At 38.1% G+C, this 15,593-nt stretch overlaps 1 pseudogene; it reads right to left on the bottom strand.

Annotated features, from left to right (window-relative positions):
• Nucleotides 1–285: 285 nt before the first annotated feature.
• Nucleotides 286–15,379, bottom strand: LOC142433822 (NEDD8-activating enzyme E1 regulatory subunit pseudogene; annotated as a pseudogene).
• Nucleotides 15,380–15,593: the final 214 nt, after the last annotated feature.

Raw genomic sequence — 15,593 nt, 5'->3', positions numbered from 1 at the left:
CATTGCTATTAGGTCGATTTTGACTAACAGGACAGAGCAGAAATATCCTTGCAGACTTTATGTTTTATAGGAGCAGAAAACCTCATCTCAGATCAAGCTGTCAAGCTTTAAGTTAGCAGCCCAACGCCTAAGCCACTATCCCACGAGGGTTCCTACCTCAACATTCACTATCCTCACATCCTTACTACCATCGAGTTGATTCCTAAGTGAGCAATTTTCCAAAATGAGCAATTGCAAAAAGAGTTTATTAAGAAAACAATTGAACAGCTCTTCCTTAGCAGAATTTTAGACTAGGCCACCCAAATGGAAGACAAGGACAGTTTCTGTTATTAACTGGAAAGTTGCTGAAGTTTGTAACATACCACTATCAATGTAAGTCTTATAAAAATTACAAATCATTGGGTGATTAGTTTGATAATCTCTTGAGCTGCAGCTCATCCCAAGAATGCACTAATGGTGTGTGACTCAGCAGCTCCGTATTGGCAAAAGACACAGACGTGGTCATCTTTCACCATGACAGATAAGCCATATTCTTGAAGGAAGCCAATGAGACATGACTTCCACTTTTTTATATCTTCTTCAATTTGATAGTTAGAAACCCCTGGGTACCTGCTGTGTTGTTTATGATCGATCACTCGTAACAGTAAGTACAATACTATCTCACTATCTGGATTGTCCATGCTAGAAATTATTTCCTCCGTGTTAGCTGTATTCAAATCATATTCTTCAGCTAAGCATCTAACCACTTGCAGAAATGCAGTATTCCTACAGAGTGATCTTTGTTCTTTCTCTGCAATAGATTCTGGTGTCTGACCTAAGGAATGCAGCAATTTAACAACATGGTGACCCACAGTGGCCACATCTTTCTTTCTTTTTTCCACGGTAAACATTTGGCAGTTTTATGCATTTGCCCATATCTGCAATCATATCAGGAATTATCCTTTGAACAGGTAAATTTCCTTGACCCTCTGTGGACACAAATTCCTTTAAGGAACGAGCTAAAATCTACAATGATGGGGTCTGTTTGGTGATAGTTATATAGTGATCATCTTTCAAAAGTATTTTCAATGCTGCCTGGAATCTGAGTTGTATTTAGTGCTGTGGTCACATTTCTAATGGCTTCTTCGCCGTTCTCATCTTCTGGAGCCCCGTTTTCCTTCTGGAGACCTCCTTGTTTAATCAAAGCTCAGAATTCCTCTTTCTCTTCAGATGCTTTCAAGATTCTGCCCATGGTCTCACTATACCACTGTTTAAAATATTTAGCTATGATCACAATCACTGGAGTGTGGCTATGATCCGTCTTTTCTCTATTACCCAAATTATACTACTGAAAATGATCTCTCTACTCAGGAAATGATTTACTCAGTCAGAGATCCTCTAATGCAGTGGTTCTCAACCTTGCAAAGGCCACAACTCTTTCATCCAGTTCCTCATGTGGTGGTGACCCCCAACCATAACATTCTTTTCTTTGCTACTTCATCGCTGTAATTTTGCTACTGTTATGAATCGGGTGACCCCTGTGAAAGGGTCGTTCAACCCACAAAGGGGTTGCGACCCACAGGTTGAGAACCACTGCATGCATTATCGGGATGAGACTGTGTTACTGGATGTTCTTTATAACAATCCACATATAACCATAAGTCCTACAGACCAAATAGGACATGGTTTATCCACCAGAGATCCTCTAATGCATTATTTGGGTGAGATTGTATTACTGGATATTCTTTTATAACGATCCACATATAACCAACTAGTCCATAGGTCCTACAGACCAAATAGGGATTTGAGAATTTCAGAGGGCATCTGCTACACAGTCATGTACTTTCAAGATGCTGAGTTGCAAGCACAATGGTAAAACTATAGACAAATGAATGTTCATTATCTAGAATGTTTTCTGGACTCTCTTCCACAAAATTTCCAAAGACATCACTGTCTTTTGTAAGATAATTCTGTGGCAGCTTTGGCTCAGTCTTCTTTTTATTTTTTTTAAAAATCACTTTATTGGGGGGTCCTACATTATAACAATCCATACATCAGTTGTATCAAGTATATTTGTACATATGTTGCCATCATCATTTCAAAAAAATATTTCTACTAGAGCCACTGATATCAGCTCCTTATCCCCCTCCTCACCTAATGAACCTTTGAAAATTTATTATTTGTTGTGTCATAGTTTATACCATCCGCTGTCTCTCTTCATCCACATTTCTGTTGTTCTTCTCTCTTTGAGGGGAGGGGAGTTGTACATCAATCTTTGTGATCAATTCCTCTTTTCTCCCCTACCTTCCCACTATCCTCAGGTATCCCGACTCTCACTATTGGTCCTGGGCGGTTTATCTGTCCTGGATTCTGTGGGTTGAGAGCTCTTTTCTGTACCAGTGTACATGCCCTGGTCTAGCCAGGTTTGCAAAATAGAAATGGTGTCATGATAAGTGGGGGCGGGGAGCATTAAAGAACTGAAGGAATACTGTATGTTTCCTCAGTGCTATACTGCACCCTGGCTGGATCATCCCTTATTTGTGATCCTTATGTGAGGGGATGTCCAGTTGTCTACAGATGGCCTTTGGGTCTCCACTCCGACCCCCTCTACTCAAATCAAAATTGTTGTTTCTTTTGGATCTTCTGATGCCCGATACCTAATCCCATCGACAACTTGTGATCACACAGGTTGCTGTGTTTCTTCCACATGGTCTTTGTTGCTTCCCTGCTGGATGGCTGCTTGTTTAATTCAAGCCTTAAACACCCCAGATACTATATCTTGTAATAGCTGGGCACCATCAGTTTTATTCACTACATTAGCTTATGCACCCATTTTGTCTTCAGCAATCGTGGTAGTAAGGTGAGCATCACAGAATGGCAGGTTATAAGAATGAAGTGTTCAACACCAAAGAACAAAAACCATCATTGTGTGATCACCTTCCCTACATAAATGCTGAAGATGAATGTTTGCATAAGTAAGTGTGGTGAAGAAGGCTGATGGTGCCTGGCTATCAAGAGATATAGTGTCTGGGGTCTTAATGGCTTGAAAGTAAACAAGCAGCCATCTAGCCCAGAAGCAACAAAGCCCACAGGGAAGTAGCAAACCATCATGTGTGATCATGAAGGGGACCAGGTTTCAAGCACCAAAGGTGGCGGGGGGTGGGGAATCATAGCATCGTGAATGAGGGGAGCGCGTGATGGGGACCCAATGCTCATCTGTAGACAACTTGACATCCCTTGCAGAAGGGTAATGTGGAGGAGATGAGTCACTCAGGGTTCAGTGTAGCAACAATCAAACTCACAACCTTCCTCTAGTTCTTAAATGTTTCCTCCCCTCAACTATCATGATCCCAATTCTACCTTGCAAACCTGGTTAGACCAGAGGATGCACAGCGGTACAGATGAGAACTGGAAACACAGGGAATCTAGGAAAGATGAACCCCTCAGGACCAGTAATGGTAGTGGCAATACTGGGAGGGAAGGAGGGGTAGAAAGGGTGAACTGATCACATGGATTTACACATAACCTCCTCTCTGAGGGATGGACAACAGAAAAGTGGGTGAAGGGAGACACTGGGCAGTGTAACATAAGGTAAAATATTAATTTTTAAAATATTAAGGGTTCATGAGGGAGGGGGGAGTGGGGAGGGAGGGGTAGGGTAAAAAGGAAAATGAGGAGCTGATTCTAGGAACCCAAGTGGAAAGCAAATTTTTAGAATGATGAGGGCAACGAATTTATAAGTGTGCTTTACACAGTTGATGTATGTATGGATTTTGATAAGAGTTGTATGAGCCCCAATAAAATGATTTAAAAAAAGAATGAAGTGTTCTTTCTTTGAGGGAGGATTTGAATAGAGACCCACTGTCCATCTGCATCCTTAATACGCAACCTATATCTTGTAATAACAAGGCACCATCAGCTTCTTTACGACATTAGCTTATGCACCCATTTTGTTTTAATTAATCATGTTGGGTAGGTGAGGATCAAGAATATCCGGTTATTGGAACAAAGTGTTCTTGCCTTCATGGATTACTTGAGTAGAGGCCCAATGTCCGTCTGCTCCCCTAGTACTTAACCTATAAATATATGTACATAGACCTAGATACGTTTTATAATATATATTGATGCATTTACATATGTACATGTCTTTTGCCTCCTAGTTCTTGCCTCTACTTCCTTTTACTTTCCTCTTATCACTATCATGTTTGACCTTACTTTGGTTCTCTGTACTTCCTCTTGGCTCAATGAACTTAATCAAACCCCACCAGGCATTCTATGCCCTCCTCACCATCAATTTTAGATTTTGTGTTGTTCCCTTAACTCTGGGTTTGTTAGCTCCCCCTCCTTTTCCACCATCCCCTCCTCTCCCCTGACCCCCCCAGAACCATTGGTCCTGTGGTTTTCTTCTCGGTATAGTTTATGCTGCCTATCTTATGTAGATATACATGAAAAACGCAGCTTATGAATAGTTCCAGGTCTGTCTGCTGACACTTATGATGTTTTCCTATTGGGTCTGATGCAGTTCCTCGGCCTTCCCCTCGAGTCCAAAGTCTATTTTCAGAATTCCTCAGGGACTTCGTTGCTATGCAACCCTTGCTACTCTGTTGTGTTCATTCGTGTTATGGTCTCGTGTGTGTGGGCGGGGGGTGGGGGTGGGAGGAGAGCACAGAACAGGCACAATTCTTGCACTGTCTCTTGTGCTGCCCTCCACTGGAGTTGGTTCTTGCCAATGCAGCTTCTTTGAGGAAAAATAAAATTACAGCATCTTTTCTGCTGACCTGATTTTCCTCAATACTTATAAATGAGCCAACAACTGAAAGTACTATGTTTTTAAGGCTCCAGTTCTGTGGCAATGACAAATATCAGACACAAGCAGATCCTAGAGCTTCTTGCCCATAATCACCCTACAACCTCAGCTGCTGGTTGTACTACTGCTCTTTGGGTAGCTTCCCAGTCTGCACCATGGTTGAGCTCAACTTGGAAGAGTGGACACACAGTTCAGCAGTGCTATCACCACCACCAAATCCGACCACCTGCAGGCTGACTATATGGTGCTTTGAGGGTGTGGAAAGCCTGAATTTTCTCCTGATGATAGGCTGGTGGCTTCAAACCATTTGTGATTAGCAACCCAAGGTGTCACCACTAAAATTTTCACAACAATGTACTAATAAACAACATCATGATAAACAGAGAAATGATTGAAGTTGTAAAGGATTTTATTTTACTGGAATTCACCTAGTGCCCATGATGAGAATAGTCAAAAATCAAAGGATGTATTGCATTGGAAAAATACTGCTGCAAAGATGTCTTCAAAATGTTAAAAAGCAAATATATCACTTGTTCATTTGAGTGCGCTGTCACAAAGCATGGTATTTTCAATTGCTTAATATACATATGAAAGCCTGCCAATGAATAAGGAAGATTAGAGACTTGCTGCACTTGATTTATGCTATTTGTGAAGAATATTGAAAGTACCATGGTCTGACAGAATAAAAACCAAATGTGTCTTGAAAAAGTATAGCCAGAATGCTCCTTAGGAGATGTGTTAAAGAGAGACCAGTCCCTGGAGAAGGACTACATATTTGGTAAATTAGAGGGTAAGTTAAAAGGAGTACGATTCAGTGAGATGGACTGACACAGTGACTATAAAAATGGATAATACAGCAGTGAACCGTGGTGCTTCATTCTGTTGTGCTTGGGGTTGCTATTAGTCAAAACTGACTTGAGGGTACCTAGCAACAAGAAAAATATGTGATTACAAATCAAGTTGTGCTTATCATACAGCATTGTAGTTGCTCGATTTGTTTTTATTTTTGTTTTTATACCAGTCTTAGCCAGGAATGTTCAATATAACATGTATTTCAAGACATAGGGATGGTTCTGGGTATTCACAAGGAACTGCCAGAGTTAGAGGAGAAAGTCATGACAAGATTTCAGTTTCCTGGTGGCTTCCTTAATTGTATCCCCCTAGCCCTACACTCAGGTCAGGAAGCTTCAAAGAATTGGTGAGTATGGCACAACTGTCTTAATCAGCTAGATGAAATCCAGAGGAAATGTCTGGACTTTGCTACAAGTTCTCCCATTTGTGAAGGCCCAGGTTTCTGTCAGAGGAAGAATAGAATCATTTCGGCTTTATCCCAATTTTATACAAAAGGCAATTGAGGCCCAGAGATGAAGGATGGAGTAGCTTATCCAGGCTCACATAGGTGTCTGACTCCAAAGTCTGTGATATATTCCATCCTCACCACTCTACCTTCAGCTCAGAGAAGTGGAAGGTTTTCACTGATGATGGCATTTCAGGGGGCTATTAAAATTTCTCTAAGATCAGAGCTTCTTTTACAACGGAACACTGCATTAAGTTAAACACTTTTGCTCTTGCACAACAAAGACGTCTTCCTTGATTTTTTCAAAATGAGCCTGGCGTCCATGGTGACTCCCCTTTGTGTAGCACAAAGCACTCTTTTAAAAGGTTTCCAGATAAAAAAGATGGAATGCCAAGTTATAACTGAACTTTAGATAGCATCTAAATATTTTACTATGACTCTGGGTGATACCATGGTTTGCACTCAACTACTAACTTCAATGTTGATGGTTTCAATCCATCCCAACAGCATCATGGAATAATGACCTGATGATCTGATTTCATAAGCAATGCTACAAAGAAGACCTCATGGAGCTCAGTTATACTTTGTGAGACATGAGACTTCCTTGTGCTGGAATCAACGAGATAGAAGTTGCTTTTGTTATTCTTTTCTTTTTTAATGTTTCTAATACATGTTTTCCTCCATGCCATAAATGAACTTCTTTGTATGATATAGTATACAGAATAATGATACAAAGATGTCTATCTCAATTAATAGAATATGTTAATATATTGCCTTATATGACAAAAGGGACTTTAATATGTGATTAAGAATACCCCCAAAATAACCAAAACTCTTGCTGACAATCTGGTTTCAACTCATAGAAAATCCATGTACAACACAATAATGTACAGCCTCTTCCTGCATCATCCTCACAATCATTGTTCATTATTGCAGTCACTGTGTCAACCTATTCTGTTGAGTGTCTTCTTTTTACATCGCTTCCTATTTTATCAAGCACAATGGTCTTCTCCAGGGACTAGTCCCTTCTGATAACATGTTCAAATATTCTAAGGAGAATTCCAGCTATACAGTCTTTAAGGTACATTTGTTAGCTCTTTTTGCAGTTTGTAGTATATTCAATATTCTTCACCAATACATCAGTGCTCTTGGAAACAACAGTCAAGAAACCAAAAGATGTATTACACACTGGGCAAATCTTCTACACAAAACTGAAAAATTCACTGCCATTGAGTTGACTCTAACTCACAGAGACTCTATTGGACAGATTAGAGCTGCCCCTTTAAATCTTCATACAGCCGGGAAGTTTCATCTTTCTCCCTCAGTGGCTGATGATTCTAAATTTCTGACCTTGTGATTAGCAGCCTTATGTTACTAGGGAGTCTTTCTGCCTGCCAATGGTTAAAAAAAATGCACTTTTACGTCTAAGAATTAATTGCCCTAAGTTATGGTATTTTCCAATCATCTCATATGCACATGAATGCTGGACAATGAATAAAGAAGATAAGGAAAATTAACACCTGACTATGAAATAACGGAAAATAATAGGACTTGGGTCAGTATCATCTTAGTACCTAGGGTGATATCTTTGTTGTTTAAAACTTTAAAAATATGAATTGTTCAATATCATCCATTCCATTCTCTCAACCATGGCTTTTCATTCACATCTTCTGTCCTGAAAGAAATCCTGACACCAATGTTATTTCTAAATAAATGAGAGATCAAAGGGGAGAGAAATGTCCCTCATAGTATTTTTAAATTTTTTAAATTAATTGGTAGTTAATACATATATCATTCCACAATCAGTTTCCAGACATTCTTTATCTTGGACTCATTGATATAGTCTTCCATTTAACATCTTCCCAAGGCAAGCCCCTCAAGAAACTCTTATTCTATTTGCTGTCCCTATATTCTCCTAGTAATTTTACTAATATTTCCCTCACCAAAATATCTGAAGTTTAAGGCAATTTAGAAGAAAATACATAATGATATTTCAACAAATCCTCCATTAAATAAGAAGACATCAGAACCATCAAATAAAAATAATGATTTGTTGTAGGAGTTTATTGTAGTATATTCAACTCGGGATGATGGAGAATTGTATCATGTTTGTACATAGGCTAAAGACAGAAGTACTTCAATCTTTTACCAACTTAGAAATAAAAGGTTATACTTATGGAGACATGGTCCAAATAAACAATTTTCTTTTGTCTAGTTAAACATGGTGAAATGAAAAAAATACAGACAGATACAAAGAAGAAAATTATCTTTTCTCATAATTTCACTGCCAAAAATAAACTGGGGCTAATATTTTGGATTCAACTGCCTTACTGTAACTTTGCTGTATTGTGGTAGGTTATGTGTTGGTGATGCTGCAGCGTATGCCTATGGTCTTTCAAATACCAGAAGGGGCTTACTAGAGTTTCTAGACTATAACTAGGAAGAAGTATCTGGCAATCTAATTCCAAAACTTAAACATTGTAAATCTTATGGGTCATAACAGAACATTGTCTACTCACTTACTTTGGACATGTCATCCCAACTAAAACCCACTGCCATTGAGTCAATTTTGACTCAGGAGGGTCGATCTCCAACCTGAATTTTTTCTAGATTTAACTATTTCTTGCTTGATCTATGACAGAAATTTCTTCTCTGACCTTTATAATATTGTTGGTGTTAGTTTCTTTTTCACTCTTTATATGTATATATATGTGTGTGTTTTATAACATATATTATATATGTTGTATATTATATAACACATATATTATCAAATATAACAATAAAAACAAAGCAAAATGAAACAGAAATATATATATATATATATTTCTTCTTTCTATTTCATTTTATTTATTTTTTATTGTTTCCCAGTATGATGCATAAAAGGAGCAGATACATAGAGAATGGTTTATTGGGGATAAACCAATTGGAGGTGGAATGGTTTATTGGGGATAGGGTTGAGGAATTGTGGAGCAAACAAGGAATTTTGGAGGGAGGAGAGAGCACTAAAACCAATTTTGATGATGTATACGCGACTCTTTTAAAAAGCAACTTAATTATGGTAGTGAATATGTGAATGTTATATCAAGAAAAACAACAAAAGGGATTAAAAAGAGAAAGAAACCAAAGTTGACCAATGGTTACCAATGATGAAGGTGGAAGACTTGTTGCTTAGGGAGCATTGTATTCATGCTAATGGTGGTTGAAACATTTGGAAAAGGTTATCAATACTGGTAGCACAATATGAGGAATATCATCAATGGCACTGAATTACACATGTAGAAGTTGTTGAATTGGAGAACATTTTGTTGTATGTATTTATGCCACAATTAAAAAAAAATGACATTAATACTACAAGGAAGAATATGTTCTAAAATTGAGTGCTGTAATGCTTATACAACTCTTCTTGATAAGACTGAACTATTGAATTTGTATGATAAGTGGAAGAATTTCTAATAAAACTGTTAATAAAAAGGAGGGCTCAAGCTCTGAAAGAAGACATTTCGCTTGGTTAATGTCCAGAAAGGGCATGGAAGGCGCTCTGAGAGACTGATTGGCACAGTAGCTTCAATGTTCAATGCAAGGCTCCCAATGTTTTTCCTACTTTATCCTATGAATAGTTCCACTTGAAGGATGCTACCCTTTCTGATCTATCCATCAAATAACTTAGTTTATTTTTTGGAATGCTTTTACTATGCATAAGTCTTAGTCTAGATCACCTTGTATATACAATTTATGATCATTCTTTTTTCATATAATTTATTGAAATTAAGAAATTCAGGAGTCCTTAGGCTAGTCCCCAAAAGCATAAATAAATAATATTTTCATACTCAAAGTCATGGCATATTATTCTTGAACAGAAGAAATTAGGTCTTCCTGGAGTGTCACAGGCGCTGAGTCACCTACAGGGTCTTCCTGCTAATCATATTAGACAGAAGTTAATTTTGAGATAACTTGTCCCCTGACACCCCACATGTCAGACAAGGTGGAGGCTCCTTTATTTACACTGACATATAAGTGGGCAATGCCATATTTAGAAAAGAAGATGTATTTTATCCCTGTGATCCTCAAATTATTGCAAACCTTTGTTGAGGGAACAAAATTTTAGACTGCTGTGCCATTAAATACGTTGTTGCAAAGTGTCTTTCTCTACTGGCATGATCATCCTGCAGTGCCATTTTTTTCTGGACTTCAATTTGACTGAATTCTACTTGTCATCACTAAGAAATATTTTATTTTCATTTTGATTCAGTCATAAATTGCTGAAATATGTTTTCAAGAGGTAAATTAGAGGACAGTGATAGCACAACTGAGTCTTTGCACACACAAAAGTCACTATGTTAAATATACATATGGATATATTTTTAAAGAAAACATAATTTCATTACAAAATATTGTCAAAACTATACCTTGTTTGATGCTAAATTGAGAGGACAGAGAGACTTGGGTAGAGTTTTCTACCATACTAAATCTCAATATAGGAACTAGGGTGGCACAATTTATAAAGCAGAAGTGTGGACACAGCCACTGTACAAAGATGTGACAGTCTATTTCTTTAAAGATTAACAACCTTGGAAATCCTCTGGGGCAGTTTTTCTCTGTCCTATAGGGTAACTAGGAGATGGAATCAACTAGACAGCATTGTATTAGGAGACTCACAATAATACTATTATGTAGTCAGAGAAAAATATAAGTCCTTGGTCACAAAAATTAATTTACTTTTTTTCATTTATTTTTTCACATTTTTTTACTTGATTGGTGAGCAAGTATGTTAATCTGGGTACATTAGAGAAACAAACCCACAGAAACTCATTTTTAGAGAGAGTTTTATATAAAGGTTAAGTACACATCAAGAAAACATTCCAGAGTTTAAAAAAAAAGAAAAAAAAAGAAAACATTCCAACCCAGTGCTGCCCAAGCCCACAAGTCCAACATTAACCCATATGTCCAACACCAATCCACAAAGTCCTCCATGGCATCTCACAAATCAGATGCCATGATGCTGACTGCAGGAGGAAAGCGGAATCAGTGAATGTGTAAGCATCTCAGCACTGGCAGGGGTCTCCACATGGCTGCTCCAGCACCCAGGACTGCATTGGGTAGGTCCATGCAGCTTCTCCTTAGGTATGTCTTGCAGGAAGTGAGCCTTGCCAGCTGAAGCAGGGAACTGGCTAAGGCAGCTGCACCCTGGTGCAACCATCAAAAAGCAAGAGACCCGAAGACTAGAAAGGCGAGACTCACGGAGCCATTTATTCCCTCCACCCTTCAATTAACCTCACATGTGGTTATCAGCCAGGTCAGCACAATAAACTAACTACCTCAGCAAGGCATGAGCCTCAGGTCCCTTATCTGTAAACTAGGAATAACAGTACCTATATCATAAAGTCATTGATAGTATCTAAGGATTACATATATATGACATATATTCATCATAGATACTACCTATAATGTGATATATATACATACATACACACACACACAGCCCAAAGAACAGTATCTAGAAAATAATAAGTAAAAAATATTAGCTGGCATGTAATTAAGATGCATTGATAATTACTGGTGATTGGAATGTGAAAGTTAGAAACAAAGAAAGATCAGCAATAGGAAAATATGGCCTTAGTGACAGAAATTATTCTGGAGATTACATGATAAAATTTTGTTAGAGCAAGGACTTCTGCATTGCAAATACTTTTTTTTTCATTACATAAACTCTGACTGCACACATGGACTTCACCTAACAGAACACATAGGAGTAAATGGAACAAAGGAATCTATGGAAGGAGATGATTAATACATCTGTCTGAACAAAGCCAGGTGCCAGCTGAGGAATAGATGAATTTCTCAGAGGTAAGTTTAACTTGAGGCTGAAGAAAATTAAGACAAATCCACAAAAGTCAAGATAAAACTGATTATATCCCACCTAAATTCCAAGAATATATTAAATTATAAGTGATGCATTATATGAAGAACATCATATATAAGGAAAGAAAATGACCATTAGAAAAACAGAAATAAGGAAAGAAATCTCATGGAAGCATCAGTCAAGAGACCACATCACATTAGCTAAATCTGATGGTCAAGACCTCTTTAAAATGTTGAAAAGCAAAGATGTTACTTTGAGGGCTAAGACGTTTTACCCAAGCCATGGTATTCTCAATTGCCTCATGTGCATGTGAAAGTTAGACATTGAATAAAGAAGACCAAAAAGAATGAACGCATTGAGTCCTGTTGCTGGCTAAGAATATTCGAAGCATAATGGACTGTCAGAATAGCTAACATCTGTCTTGGAAGAAAAACAACCAAAATGCTCTTTAGGGGCAAGGATGAAGAGACTTAGTCTCATGTATTTTGGACATGTTACCTGGAGAGACCAGTCCCTAGGAAAGGATATCATGCTTGGTAAAGGGGAGAGGCAGTGAAAAGGAGGAGGGCCCTTCAGCAGACACAGTGGCTGTAACAATGTATTCAAATACAGGAAAATTATGAGAATAGAGATACACTGAACAGTGTTTTGTTCCGTTGTGCATAGGGTTGCCAAGGGACAGAACTGACTCGACAGCACTTAACAACAACAGGGAAAATACTGCAAGTTGCAAGAAGCATAAAATAAGATGGAAGGAGCACACAGTATGAAAAAGGAATGATTGATGGTCAACCCTTTCAGAAGATAACATATGATCAAGGGTCTGTAGTATTCAAGGAATAAGTGAGGCATTGGTGAAAGACAACGTTCCATAAATTGAGAAAATACTATTTGAAACATTTCAACAAATGGAAGCAACAAAGAAGGTGCTCACTTGTCTACACAATGATATGTAGAAGACATCCACCTGGCCAATAAATTGGAAGATATACATATTAGTACCCTTCCCAAAGAAATGGCACACAACAGATTTTGGAAATCATCTAACAATATCATTACAATTTAACTGAACATACTATGTCTATATCTATCTCTCTATCTCTCTATCTAGCAATAAATTAAGAGGGAACTGCAAGAAATTCAAGCCATATTCCGAAGAGGGTATGGAAGGAAGAATAGCATTACTTGTGTCAGATGAATCTTGCCTTAAAGAAGAGAATACTTGAAAGATGATTATTTATGTTTTATATACTGTGTGGCTCATAACAAATTATGGGCCTATTTGAGACATAGATAAACAGGCAATCATCTTAACATAACAAGGGGGCATTTTGTGGTTTAAAATCAGGGAAATGTGCCTGAGGATTGTATGCTTTCACCATCCTTATTCTCTCTGTATGCTGAACAAAGAATGTAAGACTCAAGGTTGTATGAAGAATAAATGGCATCCGGATTGGAGGAAGGTTAAGCCTGTAACATGCAGATGACACAAACCTGCTTGCTTAAATTCATGCAGACTTTAAGCATTTACTGATAAAAACCAGATAGTACACCACCTTAACTTAAATAAATAAAAATTCTCCCTATTGGGTCAATGGGCAACATCATGGTAAATGGAGGAAGATTGACATTATCGAGGATTTTATTTTATTGGGATCCATTATAAATGCTCATAGAAGCAGTGAAGAGTTAAAAAAAATACATTGCACTGAGTAAGTCTGCTATAAGTGATCTCTCTCAAAAGTATTCAAAACACAAACAAAAAACCCTTAAGTAAATGAAGATGCTGCTTTGCAGACTGTGGTGCCCCTGACCCAACATCTGTATACAAATGCTGGAAATGACTAAAGGAGACCAGCGAAGAATTGGTGTATTGAAATTATGGTGCTGGCAAGTAATATTAATTATACCATGGACTTTGAGAAGAATGGAAAATATGTTAGAAGAAGGCTATGGTTTTTTAGTGGAGCCCCAAATCCATTTGAGTCTCTATATTGATCCAGTCTACATGGGCTTCTTTGTGACGACTCACTGGACATGTCAAAATCTTTGTCCTTATGCAGAGTGTGTTGTGCAGTATTCCCCCACCAGTTCAGGGATTTGACTGGGTGTGGGCACCATGGAAATTATGGTACTAGGGCTGCGTCGTCACAAGTCACACCCCAATCAAAGTGGTCAGAGGTTCTTGAAACCAATCTTGGTACCTTTTCTAATCTGCAACAGTGTACTTATCCCAACCACAGTCCCTTTCCCACTTCCGTAGTCCTACCTCTGCCTGTGAAGAATTGATTTATGGCCAATCATAATTTTGTGATGGATTTCCTTTGTTTCCCACGATTTTTTATGTAGCCACATGGCTGTGATTCCTTGGACACCATTATGTCCTCATGTGGCTGGTCTCCTTCATCTGTGTCATTCAATTTTGTCATTGTCTTGTCTTTGTCCTGATTGACTTAATTCTATAGAAGACATTCATATTTGGTTTGTTTACATGCTAGACTATGTAATTTGGACATGTTATTACGTGGGACCTGTCCCCCAAGCAGGGCACCATGCTTGGTAAGGGTCAGCACAAAAAGGAAGAATCTGAACAAATGCCTTGACATAGAATCTTCCAGATCCAAAGTATGTGTGGATAGTACAAGACAAGGTAGTGTCTCATTTTGTATAAAGGGTTGTTATCAGTCAAAACTGACTCAACAGTACTAAACAACAACAACAGAGTTTCTCCTATTATTAGTATGTCTGAAATCATTCTCAATTTTCTACTCTGGTATGTTCACAATGACTGAAGTTTAGGTTCTTTAGACAAGTTTGTCACCTATGAGTTACATGGCATTAGGGAAAGAATTCAGTTTCTTCATCTCATTATAGATTTAGTAGCTACCTCACTGAATTGTCAAGATTAACAGAGCTTAGGTAAGCTAAGATCTTAAGGTATTGTATTTAAAATCTTTGTTCGCATTTAATTAATGGGTTTTTGTTTGTGTTTTATTAATCTCTCTCTCAGCCTATATTGTATGTCCAACACCATCATTTACTTAGTCTAGTCCATCTTTTGGTTATAGCTATTTTGGGGGTGGTTTCTTGGTAATGTTTCCCTTGCCTCTTAGAAAAATAACTCTTCTTTGGTTATTTTAGTTATTTTAGACATTTTTCTATGGAGAATCTCGTCTTAACTCATGACAGTTATCCTGACTAATGGGGAATGAGCTGCTCTGCAGGACAACTGGCTGATGTGCTTCCGTATCTGTTTTTGTTTCTTGTTCCAAAACTTACCTGTTCCTTCTCCTTTCACAGCCAATTTACTATGCCCCAAAGCCTTTCGCTTCAACTTGACCACTCCTTTCCACACACCTCCTGGGAGTTTCCACTCCAGTAGTTTTTCTTTTTCTTTCCCATTCCTCCTTGTGGCTATCTTGTCATGCCTACTCATTAATCATCTGAATCATTTTACAACTCAAGATGCGAGAAACCCCATGGTCATGGGTCATGAGAGTGAAAGCTCAGTGTAAAATCTTTATAAAGCAAGTTCTTGGAATATTACCCCTCTGATCGTATATCCTGTGGAAAATTCTGAGGAAGCCAGAGATGTGTTAACCACCTGTAGGCACGTGGGGAGGTTCAAACGCTTTTAAGGAAGGCTCGGG

This window comes from Tenrec ecaudatus, chromosome X, assembly GCF_050624435.1.
Source record: "Tenrec ecaudatus isolate mTenEca1 chromosome X, mTenEca1.hap1, whole genome shotgun sequence".
Classification (NCBI taxonomy): domain Eukaryota; kingdom Metazoa; phylum Chordata; class Mammalia; order Afrosoricida; family Tenrecidae; genus Tenrec; species Tenrec ecaudatus.
Note: the sequence above shows the minus strand (reverse complement) of the source record. Positions and strands in the feature narration are given on the sequence as shown.